At 31.5% G+C, this 9,954-nt stretch overlaps 1 pseudogene; it reads left to right on the top strand.

Moving 5' to 3' along the window:
- Window positions 1–6,866: 6,866 nt before the first annotated feature.
- LOC112483544 lies at window positions 6,867–6,985 on the top strand (annotated as a pseudogene).
- Window positions 6,986–9,954: the final 2,969 nt, after the last annotated feature.

The following is a 9,954-nucleotide window of genomic DNA, read 5'->3' as shown; positions in this document are numbered from 1 at the left end:
GGAAAGAGAGCTGTAACCCCGTGGGAGGGGAAGGTCTGTATTATATTAGGACTGTGATGGCTGGTAACAAAGGTGTTCTTAGGTATTGGCATATGAGGTCTCATTCTGATTGACACTTGGCTGTTATATAATACTTTTCCTAATGTGCATGTGCTTACCCAGAATTCAGTCTTTTATAATTAGATTCATTAATTTCTGAGCATAAACATGATTATTATAATGATGTTATAATGAGGCTGAGATTGTAGGCAGGTTAGAGTAGTGCCTTCTACATGCCTCTGTGGTCAGATTAAACCAGCTATAGGTTTATGGCCCTCCTGTCCTTTGTCTCTTGAAATGCAAGAGGGATTCTTTAACTATCATTGGGGCAGTCTTTGGGGGAGTGGGGATGGGGGTTTCTGGGTTGTCTCTGGGCTGGGCCCTCATTCCTTTGTTCCTCTGTTACTTATGCCTGACTAGTTACCTAACATAACTATAAATCAGTGATTGACCTTACCACAACTAAACATTTTTTCTCTTATATAAAGAAAATATTTGCCTTCATTACAGTGATTAAGTATTAGAAATGTTATTTAGTGAAGAGTATGACTCTATTTTGTAATAAATATTCTGACAGCTTTCAAGCCCCTTCTCTCCCTTATGCAATCTGGTAAGCTGACAGGAAAGCCAGTGAGCTACCTTCTTTGGCACTGGTGGTAAGTTCTGACCTCACAAACACCCAGCGTGTACACAGAAAATTTTTTCCTGTTCCACCCTGCAGCCACAGTAAAGGCCTAACCTACTCTCTACCTCCCTCAAGCCATTTTCAACCTGCTCTCCTCACAATGTCTTAATATGTGAATAAGTTCATTCAAACCCATTTGGTGTATTAGCATCATTAGTTTGGACATCTATTCCAAATTAACTTTTGAGGTTTGTTCCTAAATTTCTTGGCACAATCACAACAGTGGTACATTGTCTTTTTTATTAAATTTTTTAAAACTAATATTTACTGAGTATTCTCAACTTATAACTGGTGATGATATAATGTATAAGAAAATACACACTAGCTTGGTGGAACTTATAGCATAGTGAACATTTAATAATATTGTTGTGAGAGTTTTACAGGATTTAAGATATTTAGCAAATTTCCTGAAATGCTTTATTGTATCTCTGTAACATTTTCCTGATTTGTACCATGTAAGGTACTACAATTACCATTTGCTTTCTTTTGGGAATTAATGATTGTCTCATTGTTAACATTCTTAGATTATTTTTATGTGACTCTCAGGAAAGTGGAAAAGAGGATCATTAAAAACATAGTTGGCCAAATCTCCATTAAACTATCTGAAATTCTAACTAAAAGGAATATTCTATTCTGTGAGAACACAGCTAAGTAAGGAAGTCAGGACAATGGAAAAATATATAAATATTTTGAGCTGAAAATCAGCGTAAGTATATTTGTGTTTAAACAAATTACTTTGGTCACTGTGAGAAAAAATAATTCAAGTGGGACAAGGTGGAAACGAGACCAATTAGGAAATTTCTTTCTCTTTTTTTTCTTCCTCTTTTTTTAAAAAACAATTATTTACAGAATTAAATTAGGTCCTTAAAGCAAATAATTTCAAGAAAGATATAAAGCTAAGGGATGAACAACAAAAAACAAGCACTTCAGTCACAGGTGAGAGAGATAAAAGCAATTATGGAGAGAAAAAAAGAAATAAACAAAAAGAAGCCATCAACGTTAAAAGAGTCAAGGAGTGGCTAACAATATAGAGACATCCAGGATAATAAAGACAGAGAAAATCTATTTGTTGTAAAAACAAGTGATTACTATATTATATTCAACCAGGCCTTAAATTTGTTCATTTCATTAGTTTCTATAGGGAGACAAGAAGAGTGCTTTCTTTTGGGTTTCCCACGCAATTCAACCTAAGACAAGAAATTGGTTCCAAGTATTTGTTTGGAAGGAAATTTCAGGAAACAAGGTTGAGAGAATGAGAAAAAGGAAATAGGTAAGGAGTAAAAGCTAACATAAGCCACCATTTTCAGGTGGTTGTGGTTTATGTAAGCTTGATACCTGCAGAATTGCTCCTCAGCTTGTCTGCTTTAAGAAAGAGAAACTGGTATGGTGGGAAGGAATACAACATAGGGAACCAAAAGCATCTGCTCAATTGCAGTACAAAAGTTTACTTGGAGAAACAGCCAGATAAAATCACTAAATTTAAAAATTTAATGAGAGAATAAGAAATTCAGAAACCGGCATAAATATATTTATGTGTGTGTGTGTGTGTGTGTGACCAGGCCTTAAATTTGTTCATTTCATTAGTTTCTATAGGGAGACAAGAAGAGTGCTTTCTTTTGGGTTTCCCACGCAATTCAACCTAAGACAAGAAATTGGTTCCAAGTATTTGTTTGGAAGGAAATTTCAGGAAACAAGGTTGAGAGAATGAGAAAATATACACACACACACACACACACACACACACATATACATACACATACACACATACACATATATATATTTATGAACATCATTTGTGTGTTTCATCAAGTTGTTGTTTCAAAACAACTTGATGGGTGTATTCTTCAAGAAATATTCACCCCACATTTTATCCTGGGAAATATTAAATTTATCTAAAAATATAATTTTATAGTATGAATATTGTATGAGTTAACCATATTGAATGCTGCCCAGCTGCTGAAATAATTAACTGATTTACTTATAAACTACTCCTTTTAAAAAGTAAATATTTACTTATAAACTACTCCTTTTTAAAAGTAAATATTTTACTTTTATAAAGTAAATATAAAATAAATTTGTATTTTAGATATTTCTAATATAAGCTCCTTTTTATCATTCTTTTTTTAATATCTTTTTTGCTTATAAATTAAAATGGCTAAGATAAATAAACAGTAAATTTTTATGGACATGAAAAACTAGGTCCTCGGGGACAGAAAAGTATTTTGTAATTTATTTTCTGCTATGGACTGTGGCAGCCTTAAAGTTTAAATATTTTATACTTAAGTATTTGTACAGCCAAGAAAAAGTTGAGGATAGAGTGAATATAACTGCTTACCAAGTTCACCAATAGTAACAATAATAAATAATAGATGTTGTAGACTGACTTTAAAAACTGCATAAATGCATAAGATGATGGGTTCAACATCCTTGTTTGACTTGCTATTGGTTAGAAGCTAGTTTAAACCCCAATGTACTATTTTAATTTATCATATTAGAATCCAGTGCTTTACATTTTCAAATAATTAATATTACTTGCTATGTTATTCTTTAAAAACAATTCTTCCCTTTAGCTTTTGAGTAAAATTATCCAAAATCACAATAGATACTTTATGCATACATTTTCATATTCTTTTGTAGTAGCCTTTGTATACTATTCATTAACATGCTATTAAATAAATAAAATAGTATTCTAGAATTACCTAATCCACAACATATATTCTGGGTAATGTAAACTACAGAATATGAGCAATAAACAAATATGTAGTTACACCAAATATCAATAGCTGCTTTTGATTTCTCAATCTACTTTTTAAATTTTTGTGAAATGACATTTGTGAAAAGACATATTCAAAATGAACTTTGTAATAGCTATGGTTTTGGTTTCTTTCATTCATATGTTTAAAACAATTTAATAATCATGTATCCTCCATGTATAAGTAATTATATAGTATAAATTATAATAATTGATGTAGAATATTAGGTTCTGTGGAAATTTCATTTTGTTAAAGAAAGAAACACTTGGGTGGGATGTTTGCTTTAGATACATGGAATGCAGTTGTATTCCATAACTATATTTTTATACATTGTTTTTTTTTCCTGGTGACATATCACTACATGACTACATTTTTATATATATATTTTTTTCCTGGTGACATTTCACAGATCTGTTGATTAGTTGACCATTTGTCACTTATTTCACATTTTCCTTCAGTTCAATATTTATATAATTGTAAATTTAGTCACAATGTGTCAGATTGTTCCCTTCTTGGCACTGAGAATATGCTATCTTTCTTCCTTGTTCAGTTCAGGTTTTATTAAGAAAGAATTGAGTAAGTACAGACCATAAAAATAAAAAGTATCTAACCTGTAGGAGATATATCTATATTTTTTTCCCCTCAGAAAAATGTTCCTAACCCAAACAAAAGAAACACTTCCAAAGGTCAATTTTAAAAAATAATAGTAACAATCATAATAATAAAAATGTAAGGAGTTGATAGTGATTGTATGGTCTCAGTATTGCTTGAGGTTAATTTCTGCTGGTGATGATATCTGCTTTTGTGGCTGCTGCATGTTATTTAGTCATTTATTTTCTTGAGTTTTCATTAAATTGAATAAGGGGAAATGAGAATATCATTTTCTTCCCAATGTGACAATACCATCTATTAGCAAGACTGGAAACACACATTAATAAATTATGGCAATAAAGACAGACAGACATCAGCAGAGACTTCTCTGCTGCAACAATTAGATACAGACATCCATTTGCTTAAGACATCGATTTTTTTTTCCACCACATTTGTTTAAGAAGAATTTCAATAATTATAATACATAAAAGTTTCTCCAGGAAAGTGGCTAATAATTTAATAAAGTGGCAAATGGATTCTTTTCATAGCTGATTTCAAGTAAAGCCTTGCATTTTTCTGGTTGGAAATGTCTAAATAAGCAAATGATATTTCACCTGATGGTCAAGTTATGCAATTTAAACTACTCTAAATTCTTGGTTGAGTTACTATTTTCAGGAGCAAAGTGTTTGAATGCTAGTTAATTAACATAAAACAGCTTTTGTATATTATTGTTAGTTTTTGCTTAGTTTTATCAAGCAATCTGTTAAGATCCTCCATTTTAATACAAATAAATTATCCCAAAAATGTTAATTTATGTTTTTATTCTAACAATGCATGTTATTACAGCATAAATAATAACTCTGGTATCTATAATTTATTCATCTCTCCTGTTTTATTATCATGAAGATAACTTATTTGCCACTATTTAGAATATATGTGACAAATACTATTGTTGTTTGCAAACTATTAATTCATTTTCTACTGTATTTAATCTTTGTTTATGAAGAAAGAAAAGGCATGATTCATATTGTGCTAAATGTTAATGACATGAAAATTTAATTTGTTTCAAAATACAAGAAACCTGAAAAAATGTTTGACGAAAGCAATGCATTTCAGAGAGGATATGGATAATATGCAAAAAATTAAGAAATATGAAAGATTGATTCATTTTTAATATTGAAATTTCTAATCATTATAGTCAATGAAAAAATATAAATTACCATGTGTACATTAGCATTTTATTTTGTATCATTAAGGCCATGAGAAATTCATTTATTTATTCAGTCATTGATATAGCTTGATACACTGTATTTAACACAGGCACCAGGGAGAATACAGACTTTTGTAGCACAGGTTAAATATAATGGAAATCATGAGCTACTAACTTCTCTTATGCTCACTCATAGTACTAAATGGGGATTCCTAAGATCAAATATTTAAGAAGCTTAGAATATAGGATCACCTGAGATGGGTAAAGACAGGGTTTCTATAAAATTTTCTCTTTATAAAAACTTTTCTGATCACTTTTTACCTGTTTTTAAAATATTTGATTTCCTTAGATGTCATTTTTACGTGTGTGTGTGTTTAGTTCTTCACAACTTAATCACACGTACACCACCACGGACAAGAAAAATACAGTGTCATTAACACAGATATCTCTCCTGTTGCTTTATTAGAACCACATTCACTTTCCTTCCCTTGCCTTATTTATGACCCTTGACCACCACTCTAATATATATTATATGTATATAATATATGCATAGTTATATATAAAACATTTTGAAGAGGATAGTTATATATAATGTTATGTGTGTGTGTGTATACACATAAATGGATGGATATTTGCATTAGAAACAGATTCCTCTGAATGTGAAAATTTTTAATTTCTCGTTATTTCTAAAAGATAGTTTCACCAGATACAGAAGTGTCAGTAGTCAATCAACATTTGAGAAATACTTCTGCCTACTGGCCTCTGTGATTTCAGAAGAGAAATCTGTCGTCACTCCAATTGGGGCTCCCTTGTACAAACGTGTCAATTCTCTCTGGTTGGTTTTAAGGTTTCTTCTTAGTCTTAGTTAAATATTGTGTCTTGGCATAGATATCTTTGGTTTTCTTTTCTTTTCTTAGCTTTTCAGTTCTGTAGATTTATATCTTTCTCCAAGTTTGGGAAGCTTTTTGCCATTATTTCTTTGAATACTTTCTCAGAACCATTCTTTCTCCTTTTTCTTTCATTCTGGGACTTCAATTAGACAAATATTACATCTGTTTCTCCACAAAATCCCTGAGGCTTTCTTCACTTTTTAAAAACCTCTTTTCTCTTTGATTTTTTTTTTTAAATTGAGCAAATTCTCTTGATCTTTCTTCCATTTTATTGATTCTATCCTCTATCATCTTTATTCTACTCTAAAACCCATACATTGATTTTTTTTAATTAGGTGATTTTATGTTCAAATTCTAGGATTACCAATTGGTACTTTATTATAATTTTTATGTCTTCAATGAAAGTTTCTCTTTTTTTGCAGTTATTTTCAGAATAATTTTTGATTTCTTGTTAAAATATATCTATTTTTTATTTTAAAATCCTTGTCATACAACCTTAATACTAGATTTGTCTCAATACTGCCTTCAGTTGTTTATCATATATCATTGAACTCATGACTTCTCTTGTTCTTGCTATAATGAATCATTTTCATTTTTATTTTAGGCATTTTGGCTATTATGTTAGAAAAATCTAAGTTCTATTTGAATCTTTAATCTTGACTAGAAGTTGCTTAAATAGAATCAAAGTTCTGTTTAAGGTCTGTGGCCATACCACCCTGAACAAGCCCAATCTTGTTGATTCTCGGAAGCTAAATAGGGTTGGGCCTGGTTATTACTTGGATGGGAAACCACCTAGGAAGACCAGGTGCTATAGGCATAAAAACTAAAATAAAAAATAAGGGATTATAAATTGACAAGGTCCTTGCAATCTGTGATGTCAACCAAGGGTTGCTTTGCCTAAAAAAAAAAAAAAAAAAATATATATAATTTAGACAGAAAAAATTGAGAACCATATGATTTTACTCATATGTGGGATATAAAACTTAAAGCGGCAAATAAACATGACAAACAGACAGTGGATGGATTAATGGTTACTAGAAGGAAGGGTAAGGGGGCGGTAGATAGAGGTAAAGGGTAAAGGAGATTAAATATTTGGTGACAGAAGGAAATTTAACTTTGGATGGTAAACACATATGATGTATTATTGAATTGTACACTTGAAACCTATTTTATTTTATTAACAATATCACCCCAATAATTTTAATAAATAAATATTTAAGTCTTTAATTTTAACATAGAATTCATTATGTTTAGGTTTAGCATGCACATTTTGGCCTTTTTTTTTTTTTTTTGGCCCATATTTTCAATGAAAATTTAATTTTCAGAGCTTTGAACTGACATTTTTGTTTGCATGGTTTATGTGGTCCCTCAGACTCCGCTGGGCCCTCCTGAGCTGTCTAAAAAGACATAAGATATTTTCCTAGATTGGACCAACTGGAGGGGAAATGTATTCTGTGATCTGTAAGGCTGAATAGCACTTTCTAGGTCTGCACTGATTGTGAGGGAATCACCCTTTTCAGTGTTCCTGGCTACGTTACCTCTGTGTGGGGAAAGGGAATCTTAGGCCTACGGGGACAAAGAGATTTCCTGGGCTTGACATTTGTTGCAGTTGTAATTTTTTTTTTTTTTTTTTTTTGCCTGTGCCCCTAAGCTACCCTGTGTCACTTGGTTAAACAAGATAGTCTCAGACTCAGAATAAAAAGAAAGCACGCCACCTGACCACTTATTGTTAGCAGAGCTCCCTATAGATCCCCCAGTCAGTGCTGCTAAGCTCACTTATTGTTATCGGTTAAGACTTGCATTTGATCTTGTGGGAAAGGCTGCATTCTGTTGTTATATTTGAAATTACAAACTGTAAGCCTGATTGTCTGTTATACTGAGTAGGGGCTAGTAAGACAACTTATTCTTTTATTCCTCCAGTTGTATTGTCCCAAATCAGTTTGTTTTTCTCTTTCTACCTTCCAAAGTTATCCTTTAGTGTGTATTCCATTACTTCTATGGTTTGTAGTTGTGCATAGCAGAGGAGAGCAGGGAGAAATGAGACTATATCATTATGTTTGTAACATAGAAGGCATGGGCACTTTTTGAAAGTGTATATCTCCAGAGCCTTCCTTATGGATTCTGATTCACTCTTCTGTGTCATATGCTTTTATTGAATATGTATTTTTGACAAATGCCAAAGTCAAAGCGGGAAATGATGAAGTTAGTAAAAAAAAATAGTTTAGTGTTTGATAGCAGAAAGATAAATATAGAAATATTTTGAAAATATTAAACATAAAACTCACAAGAGGTTAATGTTTGAATGTGTCATATAGTAGAGAATACTAGTTCCTGTAATGATTTCTGCTTGTCAGTAACATAGGGAACATCGAGGCTGTGCAATATTGGTCTATTAATTTATTCAAAGAATATTTTCTTTAACAGTTACCGTGGACCAGTAACTACTCTAGGCAATGGCAATTAGCAAACACAACAAAGACCTTGCTTACAGGAAGCTTACATTTCTTTGATCATTATTCTAACACAAACTAGACAGTTTAAAATACCAAATTTATTCTCCCAATGTTCTATAGGCTAGAAGTTTGAAATCAAGATGTCAGCAGAGCCATGCTTTCTGAAGGCTTTCTCTTAGCTTCTTGTGTCTCCAGTAGTACTGGTGTTCTTTGACTTGTTCCCCAATCTCTGCCACAGTGTTCTCCCTGTGTCTCTTGGTCTCTGTCTCTTCTCTTGCAGGGACACAAATCATATTGGATTAGGACTCACTCAAATGATATCTTAATTTGATTATATCTCCAAAGATCCTATTTCCAAGTAAGATTACAGTTACTAGAGGTTAGAAATTCAACATATCTTTTTGAGGGATACAATTCAACCTATAACAGAGAAATTTTACTTTAGAGGAATATGGCTAGAATTTACAGTAGGCTTCTCCTCAGAAATTGTGCAAGCAAAGACAGAATGGACTGATATACTTAAAATATGAAGAAAACCCCTACCAACCTATAATTCCACATGTTGCCAATCTGTCCTTCAAAGAGAATAATAGTTTCTCAGGAAAATTAAAACTGAGGGAATTTATCACCACAGAGCTACTTATCTATACAAAGAAAGGAAGGGAGTTGGAGAAAGACTAAAGATAAAATATTTTATTTTTTTATTAATCAAAAATATAAACATTTATTTAAAATAATAGTAGAATTGCATTAGGTGATTATAGTAGATGGAAGAATGAAATGAATAACAGCAATCTCAAAAGGACAAGAGAAAGCATTTGGGATCATTTTGTCATAAAGTACATGCATAATACATGAAAAGGTATAGTATTATTTAAATGTGGACGTAGATTAGTTATAAATGCGTATTGCAAATTCTCAGACAACCATTAAAAATTTACAAAGGAAGGGTATAATCAATATGCTAAGAGAGAAGATAAAATCGAATCCTATAAAATGCTCAATTAAAACCCAAAAATGCAAAGAAAGGGATTCAAAGAGAAACAGAATATATGAAATGAATAAAAACAATTATAATCATGGTAGAAACTAATTCAATTATATGAATAATAATTTTAATTGTGAGAATTCACAAAACATAAATGAAAGAACAGAGATTATCAATGTGCATTAAAAAAATAAATATATAAGCCCCGACGATATGTTTTCTACAAGAACCCTACTCTAAAGGCACAGATACATTAAAAATAAAGGAATGGAGAAATATATACCATGATAATGCTATATCTATAATAATTAATTTCAGATAAAGCCAACTCCAGGATGAGGCAGA

This window comes from Pteropus alecto, unplaced genomic scaffold (assembly GCF_000325575.1).
Source record: "Pteropus alecto unplaced genomic scaffold, ASM32557v1 scaffold46, whole genome shotgun sequence".
In the NCBI taxonomy this organism is placed as follows: Eukaryota; Metazoa; Chordata; class Mammalia; order Chiroptera; family Pteropodidae; genus Pteropus; species Pteropus alecto.
Note: the sequence above shows the minus strand (reverse complement) of the source record. Positions and strands in the feature narration are given on the sequence as shown.